Raw genomic sequence first — 26,223 nt, forward strand, 5'->3', positions numbered from 1 at the left:
ATGTTGCATGAAACCAAAGCTTTTACGGTTACAGAAGTCAACAAATGATAGCGCCTGGGGAATAGGTGTGGTACTGGGATCTACAGTGCCTGGGGGTAACCTCTACATCACCAGAGGAACAGAGGAGTAGGATAAGGGTATGGCTATAAGAACTGGTTGTCGAGTACGTTGGGAACAGAGAAGAAAAGGAGCAGATTTCTGGGCGTGGTAGCATAGATTCAGGGCGTAATGTACAGACAAGGGTACGGTAGGATGTGGGTACAGTGGAGGTAAACCTAAGCATTGAGTGACGATGAGAGAGGTTTCGTCTCCACATGTGTGGAGGGTGGGACAAAAAGCTACGGCAAGGTAAGCGGGACTGAAGGCTCTACAGTGAAATAAAACAATAAGGATTAGCCGAGAGAAGGCATATTGACAAAGAGAGACATAATGCAGTCGCCAGTGTTGATCGTGAGAGCTAAGACAACAACGGGTAAATGGCGATGAATGGGCAGAGCGGGTCAGTTAGGTACATACAGGACCGGAGTTTGAGGCTGGGGCCGACAGATAAACAAAATGAGGTACCGTGTTATTGAAACAGTTCCGGGGGCATCAGCTGTGTAGCAGAGTAATCATAGGGTCTAAAGAACAGCAGTAGGCGAGTCACAGAGCCATTCAGTAGTCAGTACTACGCTAGGCGAGTGGGGGAGACAGTGCTTAGAATGCTAGCGGGCCGGGGGAAGAAGATGGGTCTTCGGCAACATCGCAATGGAAAAGCCCGGTGCAAGCACTTCGGCAGACCAGTCGTGATAGATCGGCGGGTCTCCGCGTCGACATCAAAGGGTCCAGACCAATTGGCAAGAGGTATTGTAGCCCTAGAATTAGCTGGTATATGGGCCTAGCTCAAGGCTAACTGGTGCTTGGGGGTAGAAGCTGTTCAGGGTCCTGTTGGTTCCAGGCTTGGTGCATCTGTACAGTTTGCCATGCAGTAGCAGAAAACAGTCTATAACTTGGGTGTCTGACAATTTTTTGGGCCTTCCTCTAACACCGCCTGGTATAGAGGTCCGGGAGGACCCAAGCCAAACCTTTTCAGTGTTGGTTGGTGTGTAGCCTGTTTGTCTTGCTGACGTTGAGAAGAGGTTGTTGTCCTGGCACCACACTTCCAGTTCTCTGCCGTCCTACTTATAGGCTGTCTCATCAGATCCAGTTGTAGAAGGTGTTCAGTCCCAGGGTCCTTAGCTTAGTGATGAGCTTGAGGTGACTATGTTGTTGAACGCTGAGCTGTAGTCAATGAACAGCATACTCACAGCATGTTCCTGTTGTCCAGGTGGGAGAGGGCAGTGGGGATGCTTTGCCTGTTTGATGGCTCATCAGAAGTCATTGAGGGAGTTCTCATAAGCTTCCGGATAAGTGTCCCACTTCTTGAAAGCGCCCGGCTCTAGCCTTTAGCTCAGTGCGGATATTGCCTGTAATCCATGGCTTCTGGTTGGGATATGGATGTACGTTCACTGTGGGGACGATGTCATAGATGCACTTATTAATAAAGCTGGTGACTGATGTGGTAAACTCCTCAATGTCATCGGATGAATAACGGAACATATTCCAGTCTGTGGTAGCTAAGCATCCGCTTCATCAGACCACTTCCGTATTGGGCGCGTCACTGGTACTTCCTGTTTGAGTTTTTGCTTGTAAGTAGGAATCAGGAGGATAGAGTTGTGATCGGATTAACCAACTGGAGGGAGAGCTTTGTATGAATTTCTGTGTGTGGAGTAAAGGTGATCTAGAGTTTATTTTCGTCGAGTTGCACAAGTGACATACTGGTAGAAATGAGGTAAGACAGAGTTCAGTTTGCCTACATTAAAATCACAGATGAGCATTTTCTTGTTTGCTTATGGCCTTATGCAGCTCATTGAGTGTAGTCTTGGTTTGTTGTGGTAAATAGACAGCTACAAAACATTTATAAAAACTATTTTGGTAAAACTATGGTCTACATCTAAGGTATTAAGGTATTCAAGCGAGCAGAACCTCGAGACTTCCTTAATATTAGAGATCGCGCACCAGCTGTTGTTAACCGTGAGACACACACCTCCCCCCGTTATGTCAGATACATAAAATAGAGCTCGATGTATATTATTATCCCTGTCCTTGTTCAGCCAAAACGCAGCGAAACATAGGACATTACAGTTCTTCAGGTCCCGTTGATAGGATAGTCTCGAATGGCACTTGTCCAGTCTGTTCTCCTGTGATTGTACATTCGCCAATAGAACGGAGTGTATAGGCGGTAGTTTCGTCAGGGTGCCCACAGGTCGGCCTCTCTCACGCCGTCTCTTTCTCTTCTGAGAGTCAGTGGTCCTGCGCCACTGACTCTTAGAAGTAGAAATATGATCAAAATTGAGGTTATTGATCGCTGTTCTGTTGTCCAGAAGTTATTTTTGGTCATAGGAAATGATGGAAGATACATTATGCATAAATAAAGTTAAGATCAGTGAAAAAAAGAGAAACACCCAAAATAGCAGACTTGGTCAGGAGCCTGTAAAGCGACAGCGGTCCATTGTAGCACCATTCCAACCATTTTCTTAGCCTACAAAAACTGTCTAGGTTCATCCTCAGAAGTCTTCCCTCGTTTACGTAGCTTCTATCTGTCATGCTCACCCAGTCTACATTTGAAAAAGTCAGAGGGAAGCAAGGAGACCATTTGAAGAGAGGAATCAAGGTATTAATAAGGGTTCAGGAAAGACCTTTGAGATTGAAGAGAGGAATCAAGGTATTAATAAGGGTTCAGGAAAGACCTTTGAGATTGAAGAGAGGAATCAAGGTATTAATAAGGGTTCAGGAAAGACCTTTGAGATTGAAGAGAGGAATCAAGGTATTAATAAGGGTTCAGGAAAGACCTTTGAGATTAAATCCTGATCTGTCTCCCTCACCTTGAAAAGGCAGAACCTGCGGGGACTGAACTTGTCCTTGCCCTTGCGGTCCTCCAGAGAGAGGAACTCAATCAGCTGGTTGATGAATCCTGGATCTGAGAAGTGGTCATAGATGATCTGCTCTCGCTGGAGGGAAGAAACAAAACAGTTATAACAGTGGACATGAGATATCACCTTTTACAGCAGAGGATGTTACATACATTTTTCAAGAGTGAGAGAAAGCATTCTGATTCTCTACCCTTCAGCCAGAAGTGTGCCGTTGTCACTCCCACTCATGCATTTCAAAAGCATTGGAAGCATGCATGGCTCGAGGAGTTTCCACCATATTCCTTACACTAAAATAAATTAATTTTACATCCATGACGGGGAGTGTAGGAGTGCACACTTCGGGAACAAGGGTAGAGCACCGGACTGTGGCCATTGTGTGTGTGTGTGTGTCATCTCCTCACCTCTGTCATCTCCCCCTGGTCAGTCCTTGTTTGGGCTGCTCCTCAGAAGGAGCGTACATCATGAGTTTCTGTGGCCAGCTGTAGTATCCCCAGTGGGTCTTCTCTACAAACGTACAGCCCTCCCAGTCCTGCTGGGTACGAGGCAAACTGCTACTGTTATACTGGAGCCACTGGTTATCAGGCCTGTCCCCTGCTATCAAACCAGCCAGCTCTTTCATACCACCTGGTAAAGGGAAGAGGAGGAAGAAGGAGAGAGGGAAGAGAGATGACCATGAGGTTACTGTTATACTGGAGCCACTGGTTATCAGGCCTGTCCCCTGCAATCAGACCACTTGGTAGAGAGAGAGAGGTGGTGAGATAAGCTGCCTGTATATGTTACAGGGTTCTCACAGGCAGTGGCAAGATAAATTCAAGGACTTAAGTACTTTTTCAAGCACTAACATTTATCTTTAGGATCATCAATTTGTAGTCATGAATATTATGTGATTGTTTCTAGTCGCCACCAGATGGCAGTATATCACTACAACCTCATAACTACCGAACAAGTTCTATGCAATAATACTTTGTTTCAGTTACTTACTACATACATGAGTGGTAAGTCAGCACTAATGACGATGTAATTTAAGTATTGATGAGCAGAGTTTTGTGATATGCCTACTGGTGAACACACATTTCCTATTCACATTACTACACAATTCCAGCTTAATGACTGTGCTTTAGTGTTGCCGGTCAGGAGAAGAGCAGGTGGGCTGTGTGAAGAAAACGGCACATGAATGACAACCAGAATGGCAGGAGCACGGCTGCCACTTGATAAAGCAGAAAATCGCGGGCTCCCCGTGAAGCTCTGGAGGTTGTTGCAGAAAAAGTCACAATGTAGAACAGGCACTAGCGCAGAATGCAGCGTTGTCATTCCCCCTTCATGTGGCTCTTCAGGGCTTATTCACCCAATGACAAACTTTGACTCATTTTTTGCACTTTACAAGGAGTGGGTTGGAGGCGTCCAGTGATGTAGTGGTGAGTAAACTACACTGAACAGAATTATCAACACAACATGTAAAGTGTTGGTCCAATGTTTCATGAGCTGAAATAAAAGATTCCAGAATTGTTCAAGGCAGAATTGAATCTACATTGTGCATTTCAGCTGTGGATGTGCCGTTTGGCCTGGCTGAGTGGCATTGTGGGTGTAATGAGCGAGCCCGCCTGGCAAACAGAGCTAAACACGTGGGAAAATACAACTCGCTAGTCTGCCTGGAAATTCATTTGCAAGACCAATACATTTTTCATAAATATATTTGAAAATGATATTTGAAAATATTTGAAAATGAAGTACTTTTCAAGTACCAACAAAAGGTCTGATTATCAAGGTATTCCGGTACTTGAATTTCAGAGTGCCAAATTCAAGTACTTTAAGCACTTTGTGCGAACTCTCCTGTTATAAATCTGACCTGGGGTCAAATAGTATTTGTTTTCTTTCAAATGCTTTGATTCAGCCTGCCTGGAGTTCCAGGTGGACAGGGTTTGCAATTTTGGGACTATTCCTTTGGTTCCACAGCGCCAGAGCAAACACACTCAACCGCAGCTCAAAACAAATATTATTTAAACCCAGGTAAAAGGACTGGTGAGGAGACAAAGTGCAGGTTACTTACAGAGCGTGTTGGGGCTGACTGGTACTTTTCTGTGTGGCCTCTTGAGTTGTTTCATGATCCCTGCAACAGCTGATATCGCCACCTAGTGGGGAAATAAATACATGTATAAAGATGTTTCTATCTTACAATGAAATACCATAATGATTAAAGTCCTCAGCAGAGGTGAGAATATACATGTATGAAGATAAGTGTATTTGTATGTGAAACGTTGTTGACTGCTGCCATCTTGAAGAGATCTCTTTTACTTTATCTCAATGTAGTGAATGAAACTGAACGCATGACTGGGTGTCTGAGTGATTCTACGTGTGTATGGACAGAGTGTGCAGAGTGTGCACGGACAGAGTGTGTGCACGCAGAGTGTGCACGGACAGAGTGTGCACGGACAGAGTGTGCACGGACAGAGTGTGGACACGGACAGAGTGTGCACGGACAGAGTGTGCACGGACAGAGTGTGCACGGACAGAGTGTGCACGGACAGAGTGTGCACGGACAGAGTGTGCACGGACAGAGTGTGCACGGACAGAGTGTGCACGGACAGAGTGTGTACGGACAGAGTGTGTGTGCACGGACAGAGTGTGCACAGAGTGTACACGGACAGAGTGTGTACGGACAGACACGGACACGGACAGAGTGTACACGGACAGAGTGTACACGGACAGAGTGTACACGGACAGAGTGTAGAGTGTGCACGGACAGAGGACAGAGTGGTTGCTGTGGCAGTGCCCACCTTGGACAGGACCAGGAGGGAGTCATGGTTGAGGCTCTTGACGAAGAAAAGGACAGCGGGGGAGGGGAGGGGGTGGTCATCCCTCAGTAACAGAGACATGAAGCCAATGGCAATGTGCTCAAACTTCCAGGGCCTGCAACATAAAGCAGATGTGTTCAGGAGGTGGAAAACGTTTTGAAACAGAGGTACTGCCTGAAGTCGTCCAATAGAAACAGACATTTTGGTATTTCGTGGAATTTTAAATGTTGAAGATAGAAATGTAAGAAATAGAGCCAAAAGGATATTATTGTACCGTCTGTCATTGGGATGATGTTAACCTTCATTTTTCTGTCATTGGGATGATGTTAACCTTCATTTTTCTGTCATTGGGATGATGTTAACCTTCATTTTTCTGTCATTGGGATGATGTTAACCTTCATTTTTCTGTCATTGGGATGATGTTAACCTACATGTTTCTGTCATTGGGATGATGTTAACCTACATGTTTCTGTCATTGGGATGATGTTAACCTACATGTTTCTGTCATTGGGATGATGTTAACCTACATGTTTCTGTCATTGGGATGATGTTAACCTACATGTTTCTGTCATTGGGATGATGTTAACCTACATGTTTCTGTCATTGGGATGATGTTAACCTACATGTTTCTGTCATTGGGATGATGTTAACCTACATGTTTCTGTCATTGGGATGATGTTAACCTACATGTTTCTGTCATTGGGATGGTGTGAACCTACATGTTTCTGTCATTGGGATGATGTTAACCTACATGTTTCTGTCATTGGGATGATGTTAACCTACATGTTTCTGTCATTGGGATGGTGTGAACCTACATGTTTCTGTCATTGGGATGATGTTAACCTTCATTTTTCTGTCATTGGGATGATGTTAACCTACATGTTTCTGTCATTGGGATGATGTTAACCTACATGTTTCTGTCATTGGGATGATGTTAACCTACATGTTTCTGTCATTGGGATGATGTTAACCTACATGTTTCTGTCATTGGGATGATGTTAACCTACATGTTTCTGTCATTGGGATGATGTTAACCTACATGTTTCTGTCATTGGGATGATGTTAACCTACATGTTTCTGTCATTGGGATGGTGTGAACCTACATGTTTCTGTCATTGGGATGATGTTAACCTACATGTTTCTGTCATTGGGATGATGTTAACCTACATGTTTCTGTCATTGGGATGGTGTGAACCTACATGTTTCTGTCATTGGGATGATGTTAACCTACATGTTTCTGTCATTGGGATGGTGTTACCTACATGTTTCTGTCATTGGGATGTTTCTGTGGGATGATGTTAACCTACATGTTTCTGTCATTGGGATGATGTTAACCTACATGTTTCTGTCATTGGGATGATGTTAACCTACATGTTTCTGTCATTGGGATGATGTTAACCTACATGTTTCTGTCATTGGGATGGTGTGAACCTACATGTTTCTGTCATTGGGATGATGTTAACCTACATGTTTCTGTCATTGGGATGGTGTGTACCTACATGTTTCTGTCATTGGGATGGTGTGAACCTACATGTTTCTGTCATTGGGATGATGTTAACCTACATGTTTCTGTCATTGGGATGGTGTGAACCTACATGTTTCTGTCATTGGGATGATGTTAACCTACATGTTTCTGTCATTGGGATGATGTTAACCTACATGTTTCTGTCATTGGGATGATGTTAACCTACATGTTTCTGTCATTGAGGCGGTCCAGAAGTTCACCAACCAGCTTGTCATATTTCCTGAGGGAGACAGCATAGTAGTAGTTTGGAAAGTGTGTGGACATTATACTGTAGACATAACTGAGGGATTAGTTTAACAATGGGAACTGGTAGACCTTTGCTAGTGTGATAATACACCAATACAAATGCAAGTTGATGATTTTCTGCACAGTCCAACAACAGTATTGTAGTGTTTATTCATTAGCAGTGTCCAGCACTCTTCTTGCTGTCTGATAAAATAGATATGTACTCACTGTTCAGAGTCTAAGTTCTTCTCCTCCTGCTCCTGAGGCCCTCTGCTTCTTCTTGGTCTGAGGGGACAGGTTCCGGGGGCAGAGGAACACCAGAGGTCTGGAGCTGCACGGCCACCGCACGGCATTCTGATGGGATCTACATTACAGTTAAGAGGTTTAATCATATATTATTATATGTGTTATATAGGACGAGGTCTGGAGCTGCAGTAATCATGTCATGACGTTATTACTTTCACTTTACAATCAGATCAAGTTGACATGGTGTCATTAAAACCCAGATGGTTGTAATGATAATTTTGACCAATGGAAAGGCAGGAAGAGACTCTTACAGCAAAGTCTATGCCGATGGTCTCGTACTGGCGGTGGATCTTGTCAGCGAGGTCGTCGAACAGGCGGACGATGGAGGGCTTCTCCAGGGACATAGCTGAGCTGAGTCCTGAGCGGACGATGGCAGGCCAGGTCAGGGTGATGCAGTCCCAGTCGTGCAGGTTGGCCAGGCACACCCCACTGTGGTTCCCCAAGAGACAGTATAAGGCACCCTAGAGAGAGAGAGAGAGAGATCGCAAGCGAGAGGAGAGAGAGTGCGAGCGAGCGAGAGGAGAGCGCGCCCAGATAGGAGAGAGAGAGCGCCCGGAGAGGAGGGAGAGAGAGAGCGCCCGAAGAGGAGAGAGAGAGAGCGCCCGAAGAGGAGAGAGAGAGAGCGCCCGGAGAGGAGAGAGAGCGCCCGGAGAGGAGAGAGAGAGCGCCGAGAGGAGAGAGAGAGAGCGCCCGAGGGGAGAGAGAGCGAGAGGGAGAGGAGAGAGAGAGCGAGAGGAGAGAGAGAGCGAGAGGAGAGAGAGAGCGAGAGGAGAGAGAGCGAGAGGAGGGAGAGAGCGAGAGAGAGATGAGGAAGGATAAAGACAATGAAGGATGGGGAAATAGAAGAAAGAGGGATCAGTTATTTTACATTTCCCTCCATTTACAGTGGGGCAAAAAAGTATTTAGTCAGCCACCAATTGTGCAAGTTCTCCCACTTAAAAAGATGAGAGAGGCCTGTAATTTTCATCATAGGTACACTTCAACTATGACAGACAAAATGAGAAAAAAAAATCCAGAAAATCACATTGTAGGATTTTTAATGAATTTATTTGCAAATTATGGTGGAAAATAAGTATTTTCATTCACATTCATTCAATCAGTCAGTCAAATAATAATTTAGTCAGCTGATTGATCAATAAATGACTCAATCAATCAATTGGTCAACAATTAATCAATTAATTTATCAATCAATTTGCAATAACCAGCCTAGACCATGTGTGTGTGTATGTGGACAGAATAAGAGTATTGGAGAAACAGGACAGAGAGCGAGACAGGACAGAGAGCGAGACAGGACAGAGAGCGAGACAGGACAGAGAGCGAGACAGGACAGAGAGCGAGACAGGACAGAGACCGAGACAGGACAGAGAGCGAGACAGGACAGAGAGCGAGACAGGACAGAGAGCGAGACAGGACAGAGAGCGAGACAGGACAGAGAGCGAGACAGGACAGAGAGCGAGAGAGGACAGAGAGCGAGAGAGGACAGAGAGCGAGAGAGGACAGAGAGCGAGACAGGACAGAGAGCGAGAGAGGACAGAGAGCGAGAGAGGACAGAGAGCGAGAGAGGACAGAGACCGAGAGAGGACAGAGAGCGAGACAGGACAGAGAGCGAGACAGGACAGAGACAGTCGTACTTTGAACTGCTGCTGTGTGACGTCGGAGCGGTCTGGTTCCAGGAACTCCAGCACACGGGGGATCACGTCCCTGCAGCAGAAGTTATAGGTTCCCAGAGCCGTGAACAGCACACTCTGAGCCCGGCTACGCACCTAGAGGAGCAGACATGGGGGGAGAGACACTCAAATGGTGTTTCTTTCTTAATACATTTTCCTTGATTCCTTGCATCCTCTATCCTCGCCACTTCCTCAAAAAACAAAAGAGAAAAGCCATTGTTCAGACTTAAATTGTCCTCCAATATGTTTTGAGGTACAATATATGATATTATATATGCCATTTACAGACCTGCCCTGTCCCACTTTTCAGAGTACCAGAAGCGTGTGGCATGCGCTGTTTGTGCGCTGTTTGTGAGTCTGATCGCAATTATAGAATTGTACCAAATCAGGCCTATAAAATCGATGGAATACTTTCATTCTTGACAGCATTCCATTTAAACATATGGTAAACGTCACTAACAAGATGCAATTAGAAAGAACACAAAAGGCCGTTATTGTAGAGTTTTTTTTTATTTATTAACCTCTTGAAACTAGGGGGAACTATTTTTATTTTTGGAAAAATAACATTCCCAAAGTAAACCGCCTATTTCTCAGGACCGGATGCTAGAATATGCATATAATTGACAGCTTACGATAGAAAACACTGTAAAGTTTCCAAAACTGTCAAAATATTGTCTGCGAGTATAACAGAACTGATATTGCAGGCGAAACCCTGAGGAAAATCCAATCAGGAAGTGCCTCTTATTTTGAAACCGTTGTGTTCCTATGCACCCCTATTGGCCATTGAAAGGGATATCAACCAGATTCCTTTTTCTACGTATTCCATAAGGTGTCTACAGCAACGTAGTTTCACGCCTTTATGTTGAAGAATGAGCGTAAATGACTACATTGCGTAAGTGGCCAGCTGAGGGCTCTCAGAGTGATTCTTGCGTAAAAGATAAAGGTAGTCATTTTTCCTCTCGCTCCTACTTAAAAGCCAATTGTCCCGGTTGATATATTATCGAATAGATATTTGAAAAACACCTTGAGGATTGATTATAAAAAAACATTTGCCATGTTTCTGTCGATATTATGGATATAATTTGGATTTTTTGGGGGGGCGTTGTCGTGGCCGCAATGTCCGGTGGATTTCTCAACATAACGTGACCAACAAACGGAGGTATTTTGGGTATTCTGAGCCCTCTCCTGTACTCCCTGTACACCCACGACTGCGTGGCCACGCACGCTCCAACTCAATCATCAAGTTTGCGGACTACACAACAGTGGTAGGCTTGATTACCAACAACGACGAGACGGCCTACAGGGAGGAGGTGAGGGCCCTCGGAGTGTGGTGTCAGGAAAATAACCTCACACTCAACGTCAACAAAACTAAGGAGATGATTGTGGACTTCAGGAAACAGCAGAGGGAACACCCCCCTATCCACATCGATGGAACAGTAGTGGAGAGGGTAGTAAGTTTTAAGTTCCTCGGCATACACAACACAGACAAACTGAATTGGTCCACTCACACAGACAGCATCGTGAAGAAGGCGCAGCAGCGCCTCTTCAACCTCAGGAGGCTGAAGAAATTTGGCTTGTCATCAAAAGCACTTACAAACTTCTACAAAGACACAATCGAGAGCATCCTAGCGGGCTGTATCACCGCCTGGTACGGCAACTGCTCCGCCCTCAACCGTAAGGATCTCCAGAGGGTAGTGAGGTCTGCACAACGCATCACCGGGGGCAAACTACCTGCCCTCCAGGACACCTACACCACCCGATGTTACAGGAAGGCCATAAAGATCATCAAGGACATCAACCACCCGAGCCACTGCCTGTTCACCCCGCTATCATCCAGAAGGCGAGGTCAGTACAGGTGCATCAAAGCTGGGACCGAGAGACTGAAAAACAGCTTCTATGTCAAGGCCATCAGACTAACATTGAGTGGCTGCTGCCAACACACTGTCATTGACACTGACTCAACTCCAGCCACTTTAATAATGGGAATTGATGGGAAATGTAAATATATCACTAGCCACTTTAAACAATGCTACCTTATATAATGTTACATACCCTACATTATTCATCTCATATGCATACGTATATACTGTACTCTATATCATCGACTGCATCCTTATGTAATACATGTATCACTAGCCACTTTAACTATGCCACTTTGTTTACATACTCATCTCATATGTATATACTGTACTTGATACCATCTACTGTATCTTGCCTATGCTGCTCTGTACCATCACTCATTCATAAATCCTCATGTACATATTATTTATCCCCTTACACTGTGTATAAGACAGTAGTTTAGGAATTGTTAGTTAGATTACTTGTTGGTTATTACTGCATTGTCGGAACTAGAAGCACAAGCATTTCGCTACACTCGCATTAACATCTGCTAACCATGTGTATGTGACAAATACAATTTGATTTGATTTGATATATTACATTTACGTTTAAGTCATTTAGCAGACGCTCTTATCCAGAGCGACTTACAAATTGGTGCATTCACCTTATGACATCCAGTGGAACAGCCACTTTACAATAGTGCATCTAAATCTTTTAAGGGGGGGGTGAGAAGGATTACTTTATCCTATCCTAGGTATTCCTTAAAGAGGTGGGGTTTCAGGTGTCTCCGGAAGGTGGTGATTGACTCCGCTGTCCTGGCGTCGTGAGGGAGTTTGTTCCACCATTGGGGAGCCAGAGCAGCGAACAGTTTTGACTGGGCTGAGCGGGAACTGTACTTCCTCAGTGGTAGGGAGGCGAGCAGGCCAGAGGTGGATGAACGCAGTGCCCTTATTTGGGTGTAGGGCCTGATCAGAGCCTGGAGGTACTGAGGTGCCGTTCCCCTCACAGCTCCGTAGGCAAGCACCATGGTCTTGTAGCGGATGCGAGCTTCAACTGGAAGCCAGTGGAGAGAGCGGAGGAGCGGGGTGACGTGAGAGAACTTGAGAAGGTTGAACACTAGACGGGCTGCGGCGTTCTGGATGAGTTGTAGGGGTTTAATGGCACAGGCAGGGAGCCCAGCCAACAGCGAGTTGCAGTAATCCAGACGGGAGATGACAAGTGCCTGGATTAGGACCTGCGCCGCTTCCTGTGTGAGGCAGGGTCGTACTCTGCGGATGTTGTAGAGCATGAACCTACAGGAACGGGCCACCGCCTTGATGTTAGTTGAGAACGACAGGGTGTTGTCCAGGATCACAACAAGGTTCTTAGCGCTCTGGGAGGAAGACACAATGGAGTTGTCAACCGTGATGGCGAGATCATGGAACGGGCAGTCCTTCCCCGGGAGGAAGAGCAGCTCCGTCTTGCCGAAGTTCAGCTTGAGGTGGTGATCCGTCATCCACACTGATATGTCTGCCAGACATGCAGAGATGCGATTCGCCACCTGGTCATCAGAAGGGGGAAAGGAGAAGATGAATTGTGTGTCATCTGCATAGCAATGATAGGAGAGACCATGTGAGGTTATGACAGAGCCAAGTGACTTGGTGTATAGCGAGAATAGGAGAGGGCCTAGAACAGAGCCCTGGGGGACACCAGTGGTGAGAGCGCGTGGTGAGGAGACAGATTCTCGCCACGCCACCTGGTAGGAGCGACCTGTCAGGTAGGACGCAATCCAAGCGTGGGCCGCGCCGGAGATGCCCAACTCGGAGAGGGTGGAGAGGAGGATCTGATGGTTCACAGTATCGAAGGCAGCCGATAGGTCTAGAAGGATGAGAGCAGAGGAGAGAGTTAGCTTTAGCGGTGCGGAGCGCCTCCGTGATACAGAGAAGAGCAGTCTCAGTTGAATGACTAGTCTTGAAACCTGACTGATTTGGATCAAGAAGGTCATTCTGAGAGAGATAGCGGGAGAGCTGACCAAGGACGGCACGTTCAAGAGTTTTGGAGAGAAAAGAAAGAAGGGATACTGGTCTGTAGTTGTTGACATCGGAGGGATCGAGTGTAGGTTTTTTCAGAAGGGGTGCAACTCTCGCTCTCTTGAAGACGGAAGGGACGTAGCCAGCGGTCAGGGATAAGTTGATGAGCGAGGTGAGGTAAGGGAGAAGGTCTCCGGAAATGGTCTGGAGAAGAGAGGAGGGGATAGGGTCGAGCGGGCAGGTTGTTGGGCGGCCGGCCGTCACAAGACGCGAGATTTCATCTGGAAAGAGAGGGGAGAAAGAGGTCAGAGCACAGGGTAGGGCAGTGTGAGCAGAACCAGCGGTGTCGTTTGACTTAGCAAACGAGGATCGGATGTCGTCGACCTTCTTTTCAAAATGGTTGACGAAGTCATCTGCAGAGAGGAGGGGGGATTCATATATATCCTCTCGTTGTAGAATCAGATTTCCGACATCAAAAAATTGGCATGGCTCTCTGTAAAAAGTATGCTTAGATTTTTGATACAGGATCTGTGAGAAATTTCAAGACTTTCTCAGGTTTGGTAAGATCGTTTGGTCCTTCTTTTACTTTCTTTTCTGCCACTTTGTCCCCGATATCCCTTTGCTTGAACAGAGTCAGGTCGAAGATTTTGTCAGCAGGTCCACATTTGATGGAGGATTGTGTGACTTTGCTTCCAAAGGAGCCAGGTGAGAGCTCGGAGGATTCAGGTGAGGGCTCTGAGGATTCAGGTGGGGGCTCTGAGGATTCAGGTGGGGGCTCTGAGGATTCAGGTGGGGGCTCTGAGGATTCAGGTGGGGGCTCTGAGGATTCAGGTGGGGGCTCTGAGGAGCCAGGTGGGGGGTGGGGGCTCGGAGGAGCCAGGTGAGAGCTCGGAGGATTCAGGTGAGAGCCAGGTGAGAGATCGGAGGATTCAGGTGGGGGCTCGGAGGATTCAGGTGGGGGCTCGGAGGAGCCAGGTGAGAGCTCGGAGGATTCAGGTGAGAGCTCTGAGGATTCAGGAGGGGGCTCTGAGGATTCAGGAGGGGGCTCTGAGGATTCAGGTGGGGGCTCTGAGGATTCAGGTGGGGGCTCTGAGGATTCAGGTGGGGGCTCTGAGGATTCAGGTGGGGGCTCTGAGGATTCAGGTGGGGGCTCTGAGGATTCAGGTGGGGGCTCTGAGGATTCAGGTGGGGGCTCTGAGGATTCAGGTGGGGGCTCTGAGGAGCCAGGTGAGAGATCGGAGGATTCAGGTGGGTGCTCGGAGGATTTAGGTGGGGGCTTGGAGGAGCCAGGTGAGAGCTCAGAGGATTCAGGTGAGAGCTCGGAGGAGCCAGGTGGGGGCTCGGAGGATTCAGGTGAGGGCTCGGACGATTCAGGTGAGGGCTCGGAGGATTCAGGTGGGGGCTCGGAGGAGCCAGGTGAGAGCTCGGACGATTCAGGTGAGAGCTCGGAGGATTCAGGTGAGAGCTCGGAGGATTCAGGTGGGGTCTTGGAGGAGCCAGGTGAGAGCTCGGACGATTCAGGTGAGAGCTCGGACGATTCAGGTGAGAGCTCGGAGGATTCAGGTGAGAGCTCGGAGGATTCAGGTGAGAGCTCGGAGGATTCAGGTGGGGGCTCGGAGGATTCAGGTGAGAGCTCGGAGGAGCCAGGTGGGGGCTCTGAGGATTCAGGTGAGGGCTCTAAGGATTCAGGTGAGGGCTCTGAGGATTCAGGTGAGGGCTCTGAGGATTCAGGTGAGGGCTCTGAGGATTCAGGTGGGGGCTCGGAGGATTCAGGTGGGGGCTCGGAGGATTCAGGTGGGGGCTCGGAGGATTCAGGTGGGGGCTCGGAGGATTCAGGTGGGGGCTCGGGTGAGAGCTCGGAAGATTCAGGTGAGGGCTCGGAGGAAAACCTCTTGGGCTGCCTAGCAGAGGGCTCAAGTGATGACGAGGAGGAGGATGTGGCTGTTGTGGTGGAGCTTGGGGGAACAGTGGTCTTCTTTCCGATAACTCATCGGCAAAGAACAAAGCGAGGGGATCCCATTGCTCCATAAGGTGGTTGATACACTGGCCAAGGGACAACCATCTTGCAGATACCAGCTTCAAAATCTTCCTGACATCAGTGTCACACAGGATCTGTAGGTCACCCAGAGAAGCCTTCCTCTTGCTACACTTGTCGAGATAGTAAAAGATGGTGAAGAGAAAGTCTTCATTATTAAGACTGAGCTGCCTCGACGCCCTCTCTGCAGCTATGTGTATCAAATGGCAATCAAGTACACATTTTCATTTCGGGTCTTCAGAAGTGCTGCCACCCCTAAAACCCAGACCTTACATGACAGCAGCATTATCTGCTGCAAAACTCACACAATTGGATCACGGAACGCTCCTCTACTTCTTTTAAGTGTCAATTATGTCAAATATAGCTCTTCGTGTAGACTCCCTCAATTCGCATAGCTTAAGCAATAACTATTCAAATCAAATCAAATGTATTTGTCACATACACATGTGCAAATGTAGCGAAATGCTTGTGCTTCTAGTTCCGACAATGCAGTAATATCTAACAAGTAATATTTACCTAACAATTTCACAACTACCTTATACACACAAGTGTAAAGGAATGAATACGAATATGTACATAAAAATATAGAAATGAGTGATGGCTGAACGGCATAGGCAAGATGCAGTCGATGGTATAGAGTACAGTATATACATATGAGATGAGTAATGTGGGGTATGAGAACATTATAAAGTGGCATTTTTTAAAGTGGCTAGTGCTACATTTAATTATATAAAGATGGCAAGATGCAGTAGATGGTATAGCGTACAGTATATACATACGAGATGAGTAATGTAGGGTAAGTAAATATTATATAATATAAAGTGGTTAGTGATAAATTGATTACATCAATTTTTCCATTATTAAAGTGCTGGAGTTGTGTCAGTATGTTGGCAGCAGCCACTCAATGTTAGTGGTGGCTGTTTAACAGCCTGATGGCCTTAAGACAGAAGCTGTTTTTCAGTCTCTCGGTCCCAGCTTTGATGCACCTGTACTGACCTCGCCTTCTGGATGATAGCGAGGTGAACAGGCAGTGGCTCGGGTGGTGTAGGTGTCCTGGAGGGCAGGTAGTTTGCCCCTGGTGATGCGTTGTGCAGACCTCACTACCCTCTGGGGAGCCTTACGGTTGTGGGCGGAGCAGCTGCTGTACCAGGTGGTGATACAGCCCGACAGGATGCTCTTGATTGTGCATCTGTAAAAGTTTGTGAGTGTTTTTGGTGACAAGCCAAATTTCTTCAGCCTCCTGAGCTTGAAGAGACGCTGCTGCGCCTTCTTCACCATGCTGTCTGTGTGGGTGGACCATTTCAGTTTGTCCGTGATGTGTACGCCGAGGAACTTAAAACTTTCCACCCTCTCTACTACTGTCCCGTCGATGTGGATAGGGGGCTGCTCCTTCTGCTGTTTCCTGAAGTCCACGATCATCTCCTTTGTTTTGTTGACATTGAGTGTGAGAGGTTACTTTCCTGACACCATTTTCCTGAACTCTAAAACAAAGGTGTGTGGGAGTGAACTCTAAAACAAAGGTGTGGGGGAGTGAACTCTAAAACAAACGTGTGTGGGAGTGAACTCTAAAACAAACGTGTGTGGGAGTGAACTCTAAAACAAACGTGTGTGGGAGTGAACTCTAAAACAAACGTGTGTGGGAGTGAACTCTAAAACAAACGTGTGTGGGAGTGAACTCTAAAACAAACGTGTGTGGGAGTGAACTCTAAAACAAACGTGTGTGGGAGTGAACTCTAAAACAAACGTGTGTGGGAGTGAACTCTAAAACAAACGTGTGTGGGAGTGAACTCTAAAACAAACGTGTGGGGGAGTGAACTCGAAAACAGTGAACTGGGCTAACCTGACTGTAGGTGCTGGTGGATAGCCTCAGCAGATCCCTCATCAGTTCCTGGTGGATACTCAAACTGTACTCACACCCTCCACTGTTAGCTTACGAACGCTGGACAACACAAAACACATGACAGTTAAACAGCAGCTGGGTTACTACCAGGGGTAATAGAAACACGGACAGATTATTCCATGACAGCAGCAGACACTTGAGAATGGATAGCACACACAGAGCGAGAGACACAGAGCGAGAGCGACGCAGAGCGAGAGAGACAGAGAGCGAGACAGAGAGCGAGAGAGAGCGAGACAGAGAGCGAGACAGAGAGCGAGACAGAGCGAGACAGAGAGCGAGACAGAGAGCGAGACAGAGAGCGAGACAGAGCGCGAGACAGAGAGCGAGACAGAGAGCGAGACAGAGAGCGAGAGAGACAGAGAGCGAGACAGAGAGCGAGACAGAAACAGAGAGAGACAGAGCGAGATGGAGAGCGCCTGAGAGACCGACAGAGGTCCTACCTCATGTTGTAGCATAACTCTGTCGATCAGTAGGGCTCTGATGTGCTGCTTCCTGCCATGAAGCTTTAGGTGGAACAGGAGGAAAGAAATTAGTAACTACTGTCTAGACCAGGACTGGGCCCTATTCCCTATGTAATGAACTACTGTCTAGACCAGGGCTGGGCCCTATTCCCTATGTAATGAACTACTGTCTAGACCAGGGCTGGGCCCTATTCCCTATGTAATGAACTACTGTCTAGCCAAGGCTGGGCCCTATTCATTATGTAATGAACTACTGTCTAGACCAAGGCTGGGTCCTATTCCCTATGTAATGAACTACTGTCTAGACCAAGGCTGGGACCTATTCCCTATGTAATGCACTACTGTCTAGACCAAGGCTGGGACCTATTCCCTATGTAATGAACTACTGTCTAGACCAAGGCTGGGACCTATTCCCTATGTAATGCACTACTGTCTAGACCAAGGCTGGGCCCTATTCCTTATGTAATTAACTACTGTGTAGACCAAGGCTGGGCCCTATTTCCTATGTAATGAACTACTGTCTAGACCAAGGCTGGGCCCTATTCCCTATGTAATGAACTACTGTCTAGACCAAGGCTGGGCCCTATTCCCTATGTAATGCACTACTGTCTAGACCAAGGCTGGGCCCTATTCACTATGTAATGAACTACTGTCTAGACCAAGGCTGGGTCCTATTCCCTATGTAATGCACTACTGTCTAGACCAAGGCTGGGACCTATTCCCTATGTAATGAACTACTGTCTAGACCAAGGCTGGGCCCTATTCCCTATGTAATGAACTACTGTCTAGACCAAGGCTGGGCCCTATTCCCTATGTAATGAACTACTGTCTAGACCAAGGCTGGGCCCTATTCCCTATGTAATGAACTACGGTCTAGACCAAGGCTGGGCCCTATTCCCTATGTAATGAACTACTGTCTAGACCAGGGCTGGGCCCTATTCCCTATGTAATGAACTACTGTCTAGACCAGGGCTGGGCCCTATTCCCTATGTAATGAACTACTGTCTAGACCAAGGCTGGGCCCTATTCCCTATGTAATGAACTACTGTCTAGACCAGGGCTGGGCCCTATTCCCTATGTAATGAACTACTGTCTAGACCAGGGCTGGGCCCTATTCCCTATGTAATGAACTACTGTCTAGACCAAGGCTGGGCCCTATTCCCTATGTAATGAACTACTGTCTAGACCAAGGCTGGGCCCTATTCCCTATGTAATGAACTACTGTCTAGACCAAGGCTGGGCCCTATTCCCTATGTAATGAACTACTGTCTAGACCAAGGCTGGGCCCTATTCCCTATGTAATGAACTACTGTCTAGACCAAGGCTGGGCCCTATTCCCTATGTAATGAACTACTGTCTAGACCAAGGCTGGGCCCTATTCCCTATGTAATGAACTACTGTCTAGACCAGGGCTGGGCCCTATTCCCTATGTAATGAACTACTGTCTAGACCAAGGCTGGGCCCTATTCCCTATGTAATGAACTACTGTCTAGACCAAGGCTGGGCCCTATTCCCTATGTAATGAACTACTGTCTAGACCAAGACTGGGCCCTATTCCCTATGTAATGAACTACTGTCTAGACCAAGGCTGGGCCCTATTCCTATGTAATGAACTACTGTCTAGACCAAGGCTGGGCCCTATTCCCTATGTAATGAACTACTGTCTAGACCAAGACTGGGCCCTATTCCCTATGTAATGAACTACTGTCTAGACCAAGGCTGGGCCCTATTCCTTATGTAATGAACTACTGTCTAGACCAAGGCTGGGCCCTATTCCCTATGTAATGCACTGCTGTCTAGACCAAGGCTGGGCCCTATTCCCTATGTAATGAACTACTGTCTAGACCAAGGCTGGGTCCTATTCCCTATGTAATGCACTACTGTCTAGACCAAGGCTGGGACCTATTCCCTATGTAATGAACTACTGTCTAGACCAAGGCTGGGCCCTATTCCCTATGTAATGAACTACTGTCTAGACCAAGGCTGGGTCCTATTCCCTATGTAATGAACTACTGTCTAGACCAGGGCTGGGACCTATTCCCTATGTAATGCACTACTTTTGGCAAGGGCCTTGTACTGATCAGAAATCAACACTAAACTCTTACAAATATATGTTAGATAGGTCTGTTGGTGCCTTACATGACCAGCATTCATTCATTGAAGAGAAATATGTCATTGAATCACACAAGTTCCACCACGGCTCCAGTATGGCGTTCTAGTTATATCTCTCACCCTGTTCTCCATGGACTTCTTGACCAGGTTGAAGCTCTTCCAGCGAGAGTCAAACTCGTGTTTTTGGGAGCCTTTGAAGTGTAGCAGGTCACTGATGATCTTGATGATGGAGAATAGAGACTTGGTGTCGTCCTCGGAGTGTTCCAGAATGTGATCTGGGGACATAAAACAGAACCAACCGTTACGTTGACATGAAGTGAAATTATCTATATCAGTTTTAGGGGTGTGTTTTAGGGGTGGGTTTTAGATGTCTTTGTTTAATTAAAAAAATATATATTTAACCAGGAAAAGCCAATTGAGACCCAGAGTCTCTTTTTCAAGGGAAACCTGGCCAAGAAGGCAGAAACAATCAAAACATTGCATAATTAAAACATACAACACAACATGATCCAGCATTCACTGGCAATAACATATCTAGGTGAAGCATGGATTGTAGACTATTCCATGCCTCTGGTGCACAAGAAGAGAAGGCAGTCTTGCATAATACTGTCAATGTCCTGGAGACTAAGTGGCAACCACCTAGCAGACCAGGTATGGTGACTGCTGGTGGTGAAGGAGACCAGACTACAGAAGCAAAGAGGGAGTTTACCCAAAAGGGCTTTGTAGATGAACACATATACAACAAGTCACCTTACTCAATTAGAGAAAAGTGGCCTGAACAAGCTTCTTTCTAGTCATAAGTGGGAAGCAAGCATTATTACGAAAATAAAAACCCAATCTCAATTTAAGCTTTCTCACAAGATTATCCACATGAACTTTAAAGGACTTTAAAGGACAAATTTGTAAGATGACACTTTTTCACCAGATGTGACAATGCTAACCTTCTCTGGCGGAGTTCAAGCTCTGGTAAAGGTGATGAATGTAGTTTTTTGTACATTCTAAATCAGTTTGAGACCATAAAAGGGAGTCCTGCAGTGACTAAAAAGCAGTCTGGAGCTCTTCAACAGCCTGAACCAGAGAAGGAACACATGAATATATGACTGTATCATCGTCATATAGATGTAACTTTGCTGGTTGCATCCCATTTCACATATTAGCTCTTCATGTGAAGACATTGATAAGACACAAATACATTAAAAAAAAAAAAACATTACACCTGGACAGCATTACACTGTTAGTTACACCTGGACAGCATTACACTGTTAGTTACACCTGGACAGCTTTACACTGTTAGTTACACCTGGACAGCTTTACACTGTGAGTTACACCTGGACAGCATTACACTGTGAGTTACACCTGGACAGCTTTACACTGTTAGTTACACCTGGACAGCTTTACACTGTTAGTTACACCTGGACAGCTTTACACTGTTAGTTACACCTGGACAGCTTTACACTGTTAGTTACACCTGGACAGCTTTACACTGTGAGTTACACCTGGACCGCTTTACACTGTGAGTTACACCTGGACCGCTTTACACTGTGAGTTACACCTGGACAGCTTTACACTGTGAGTTACACCTGGACAGTTTTACACTGAGTTACACCTGGACAGCTTTACACTGAGTTACAGCTTTACACTGTGAGTTAACCTGGACAGCTTTACACTGAGTTACACCTGGACAGCTTTACACTGAGTTACACCTGGACAGCTTTACACTGAGTTACACCTGGACAGCTTTACACTGAGTTACACCTGGACAGCTTTACACTGAGTTACACCTGGACAGCTTTACACTGAGTTACACCTGGACAGTTTTACACCTGGACAGCTTTACACTGTGAGTTACACCTGGACAGCTTTACACTGAGTTACACCTGGACAGCTTTACACTGTGAGTTACACCTGGACAGCTTTACACTGTGAGTTACACCTGGACAGCTTTACACTGTGAGTTACACCTGGACAGCTTTACACTGTGAGTTACACCTGGACAGTTTTACACTGAGTTACACCTGGACAGCTTTACACTGAGTTACACCTGGACAGCTTTACACTGAGTTACACCTGGACAGCTTTACACTGAGTTACACCTGGACAGCTTTACACTGAGTTACACCTGGACAGCTTTACACTGAGTTACACCTGGACAGCTTTACACTGAGTTACACCTGGACAGCTTTACACTGAGTTACACCTGGACAGTTTTACACCTGGACAGCTTTACACTGTGAGTTACACCTGGACAGCTTTACACTGTGAGTTACACCTGGACAGCTTTACACTGTGAGTTACACCTGGACAGCTTTACACTGTGAGTTACACCTGGACAGCTTTACACTGTGAGTGACACACTGTGAGTGACACCTGGACAGCTTTACACTGTGAGTGACACCTGGACAGCTTTACACTGTGAGTGACACCTGGACAGCTTTACACTGTGAGTGACACCTGGACAGCTTTACACTGTGAGTGACACCTGGACAGCTTTACACTGTGAGTGACACCTGGACAGCTTTACACTGTGAGTTACACCTGGACAGCTTTACACTGAGTTACACCTGGACAGCTTTACAGCTTTACACTGGACAGCTTTACACTGAGTTACACCTGACAGCTTTACACTGAGTTACACCTGGACAGCTTTACACTGACTGAGTTACACCTGGACAGCTTTACACTGAGTTACACCTGGACAGCTTTACACTGAGTTACACCTGGACAGCTTTACACTGAGTTACACCTGGACAGCTTTACACTGAGTTACACCTGGACAGCTTTACACTGAGTTACACCTGGACAGCTTTACACTGAGTTACACCTGGACAGCTTTACACTGAGTTACACCTGGACAGCTTTACACTGAGTTACACCTGGACAGCTTTACACTGAGTTACACCTGGACAGCTTTACACTGACAGCTTTACACTGTGAGTTACACCTGGACAGCTTTACACTGAGTTACACCTGGACAGCTTTACACTGTGAGTTACACCTGGACAGCTTTACACTGTGAGTTACACCTGGACAGCTTTACACTGTGAGTTACACCTGGACAGCTTTACACTGTGAGTTACACCTGGACAGCTTTACACTGAGTTACACCTGGACAGCTTTACACTGAGTTACACCTGGACAGCTTTACACTGAGTTACACCTGGACAGCTTTACACTGAGTTACACCTGGACAGCTTTACACTGAGTTACACCTGGACAGCTTTACACTGAGTTACACCTGGACAGCTTTACACTGAGTTACACCTGGACAGTTTTACACCTGGACAGCTTTACACTGTGAGTTACACCTGGACAGCTTTACACTGTGAGTTACACCTGGACAGCTTTACACTGTGAGTTACACCTGGACAGCTTTACACTGTGAGTTACACCTGGACAGCTTTACACTGTGAGTTACACCTGGACAGCTTTACACTGTGAGTTACACCTGGACAGCTTTACACTGTGAGTTACACCTGGACAGCTTTACACTGTGAGTTACACCTGGACAGCTTTACACTGTGAGTTACACCTGGACAGCTTTACACTGTGAGTTACACCTGGACAGCTTTACACTGTGAGTTACACCTGGACAGCTTTACACTGTGAGTTACACCTGGACAGCTTTACACTGTGAGTTACACCTGGACAGCTTTACACTGTGAGTTACACCTGGACAGCTTTACACTGTGAGTTACACCTGGACAGCTTTACACTGTTACACCTGGACAGCTTTACACTGTTAGTTACACCTGGACAGCTTTACACTGAGTTACACCTGGACAGCTTTACACTGAGTTACACCTGGACAGCTTTACACTGAGTTACACCTGGACAGCTTTACACTGAGTTACACCTGGACAGCTTTACACTGAGTTACACCTGGACAGTTTTACACCTGGACAGTTTTACACCTGGACAGCTTTACACTGTGAGTTACACCTGGACAGCTTTACACTGTGAGTTACACCTGGACAGCTTTACACTGTGAGTTACACCTGGACAGCTTTACACTGTGAGTTACACCTGGACAGCTTTACACTGTGAGTTACACCTGGACAGCTTTACACTGTGAGTTACACCTGGACAGCTTTACACTGTGAGTTACACCTGGACAGCTTTACACTGTTAGTTACACCTGGACAGCATTACACCGTTAGTTACACCTGGACAGCTTTACACTGTGAGTTACACCTGGACAGCTTTACACTGTTAGTTACACCTGGACAGCTTTACACTGTTAGTTACACCTGGACCGCTTTACACTGTGAGTTACACCTGGACAGCTTTACACTGTTAGTTACACCTGGACAGCTTTACACTGTTAGTTACATCTGGACAGCTTTAGTTGTGGTTACAGACAGGAGGTGGGGGACACTATTAGGGTTGAGTTGTGGTTACAGACAGGAGGGAGGGAGGAGACACTATTAGGGTTGAGTTGTGGTTACGGACAGGAGGGAGGGAGGGAGGAGACACTATTAGGGTTGAGTTGTGGTTACTGACAGGAGGGAGGGAGGAGACACTATTAGGGTTGAGTTGTGGTTACAGACAGGAGGGAGGGAGGAGACACTATTAGGGTTGAGTTGTGGTTACAGACAGGAGGGAGGGAGGAGACACTATTAGGGTTGAGTTGTGGTTACAGACAGGAGGGAGGGAGGAGACACTATTAGGGTTGAGTTGTGGTTACGGACAGGAGGGAGGGAGGGAGGAGACACTATTAGGGTTGAGTTGTGGTTACTGACAGGAGGGAGGGAGGAGACACTATTAGGGTTGAGTTGTGGTTACAGACAGGAGGGAGGGAGGAGACACTATTAGGGTTGAGTTGTGGTTACAGACAGGAGGGAGGGAGGAGACACTATTAGGGTTGAGTTGTGGTTACAGACAGGAGGGAGGGAGGAGACACTACTCACGTAGCAACTGCCTCATCACTCTACAGATAGCATCTCTGTAGTTCTCTCTGGACACATCTGGAGGAGGAGAGGGAGTTGAGGTTTTACATAACAACGTGCATGCAAACATGTCTCTGGAACAATAAAAATCAACGGATAGTTACTGCTGTCAACCTCAACAAGTGAGTGATACCGCAAACTATGAAGGCTCAAGGACCATTTTGTTTGTTAGCAAGGCCTCAGAATAATGACTATGAGCTAAAGCATGCAACTCACCATAGGACACTCCTGTGAAGAGGTTGGTCTCACCCAGATTCACCATGCTAGTAACTCTGACAGAGAAAGAGAGATTTCATAGTTAAAACACACTGTAGTAAAACACTGACAATTACTGATGTAAAAAGGGCTTGATAAATACATTTCATTAATTAAGCTTGACTGTGTACTACTCACAGTTCTGGGATGGGCTCTCCTCGCAGCGGTGGAAACAGACTTCCTGCTCCCAGAAGGCAGTGCTGCACGATAGACAAACTCTGTAGGACGTCATCCCTGGAAAATGGGATTAGTTACATGCAGGGTCCACAACACTGACTACACATTATAAAGCAGAACGGAGTTGTGTTAAGTGCAGAGAACACGTTTGAAACAGAGTGAAACCACCTAAACTTGTCAGGAAGAAAATGGCACACGTGGGACAACAGGACACTAGTTTGTTCTTAGATTAGTGTAGAGCACTTATGCAGTCACAAAGCAAGCCAAGATATAGCACTCAGAATAATTTTTAAACATGACCTTTTTTTAATTAACCTAATAAAACCAGTTGTGTATGAATGAGGTTTGTGCAGGAGGCCTAATACATTATCACAGAATAATGGCTATGTGCCTGGCCTGGTAATATTGTTCTTCTCAGACCACGTTATATTTCAAAACTCAAGCTTTGATAACAAACTAGATCAGTTGGTGTACCTTTAGCGAGGCACAGCTGAGCAGAAATTGAAATAATTCGCTTTTTTATTTAACAGGACTGATGGTACCGGCATCTGATGGTCATGGTGCTTTCAAGACAACAGATCAAATAATGACGTCAGTGATCTTCGGGTCAGAAAGTCAGAGCCTTAGAAAGAGGCCAGAGTTTCTGACTTGGATGGCCGTTCAAAAGATTCCCCATGGTTTTGAACACGACATTCGTCTCAGTGAAGGGAGTGAGAGAGCAGCAGCCTCTCACCTATGACCAGAGAAAGTTAAATATTCCTCTATCTTAAAATAGACAACGAGCTGCTGTTAATAATTCAAACGCAGGTCTATAGATACACTTGACTACTAATTCATTGCAGATGCAGCACGAGTGGAAGTAGAAGTGGAAGTAGAGAGAAGCGCATTTTATGTATTGTAAGTGTTGACTAAATACAGTGTTGACAGTGATGAATAAAGTCACTCATAAAAACAGCAGCTCTTTGACAGTCTCCCTCTGGTCATAGTTTTAAAAGTTATTAAATCTCATGTAGGCCTGTATCA

The 26,223-nt window shown here is 46.3% G+C and overlaps 1 pseudogene; it reads right to left on the bottom strand.

Annotated features, from left to right (window-relative positions):
• The window catches only part of LOC124038649, a 99,083-nt pseudogene that overhangs the window by 26,571 nt on the left and 46,289 nt on the right, over window positions 1-26,223 (bottom strand).

The sequence above is a fragment of the Oncorhynchus gorbuscha genome, linkage group LG06 (assembly GCF_021184085.1).
Source record: "Oncorhynchus gorbuscha isolate QuinsamMale2020 ecotype Even-year linkage group LG06, OgorEven_v1.0, whole genome shotgun sequence".
Lineage (NCBI taxonomy): Eukaryota > Metazoa > Chordata > Actinopteri > Salmoniformes > Salmonidae > Oncorhynchus > Oncorhynchus gorbuscha.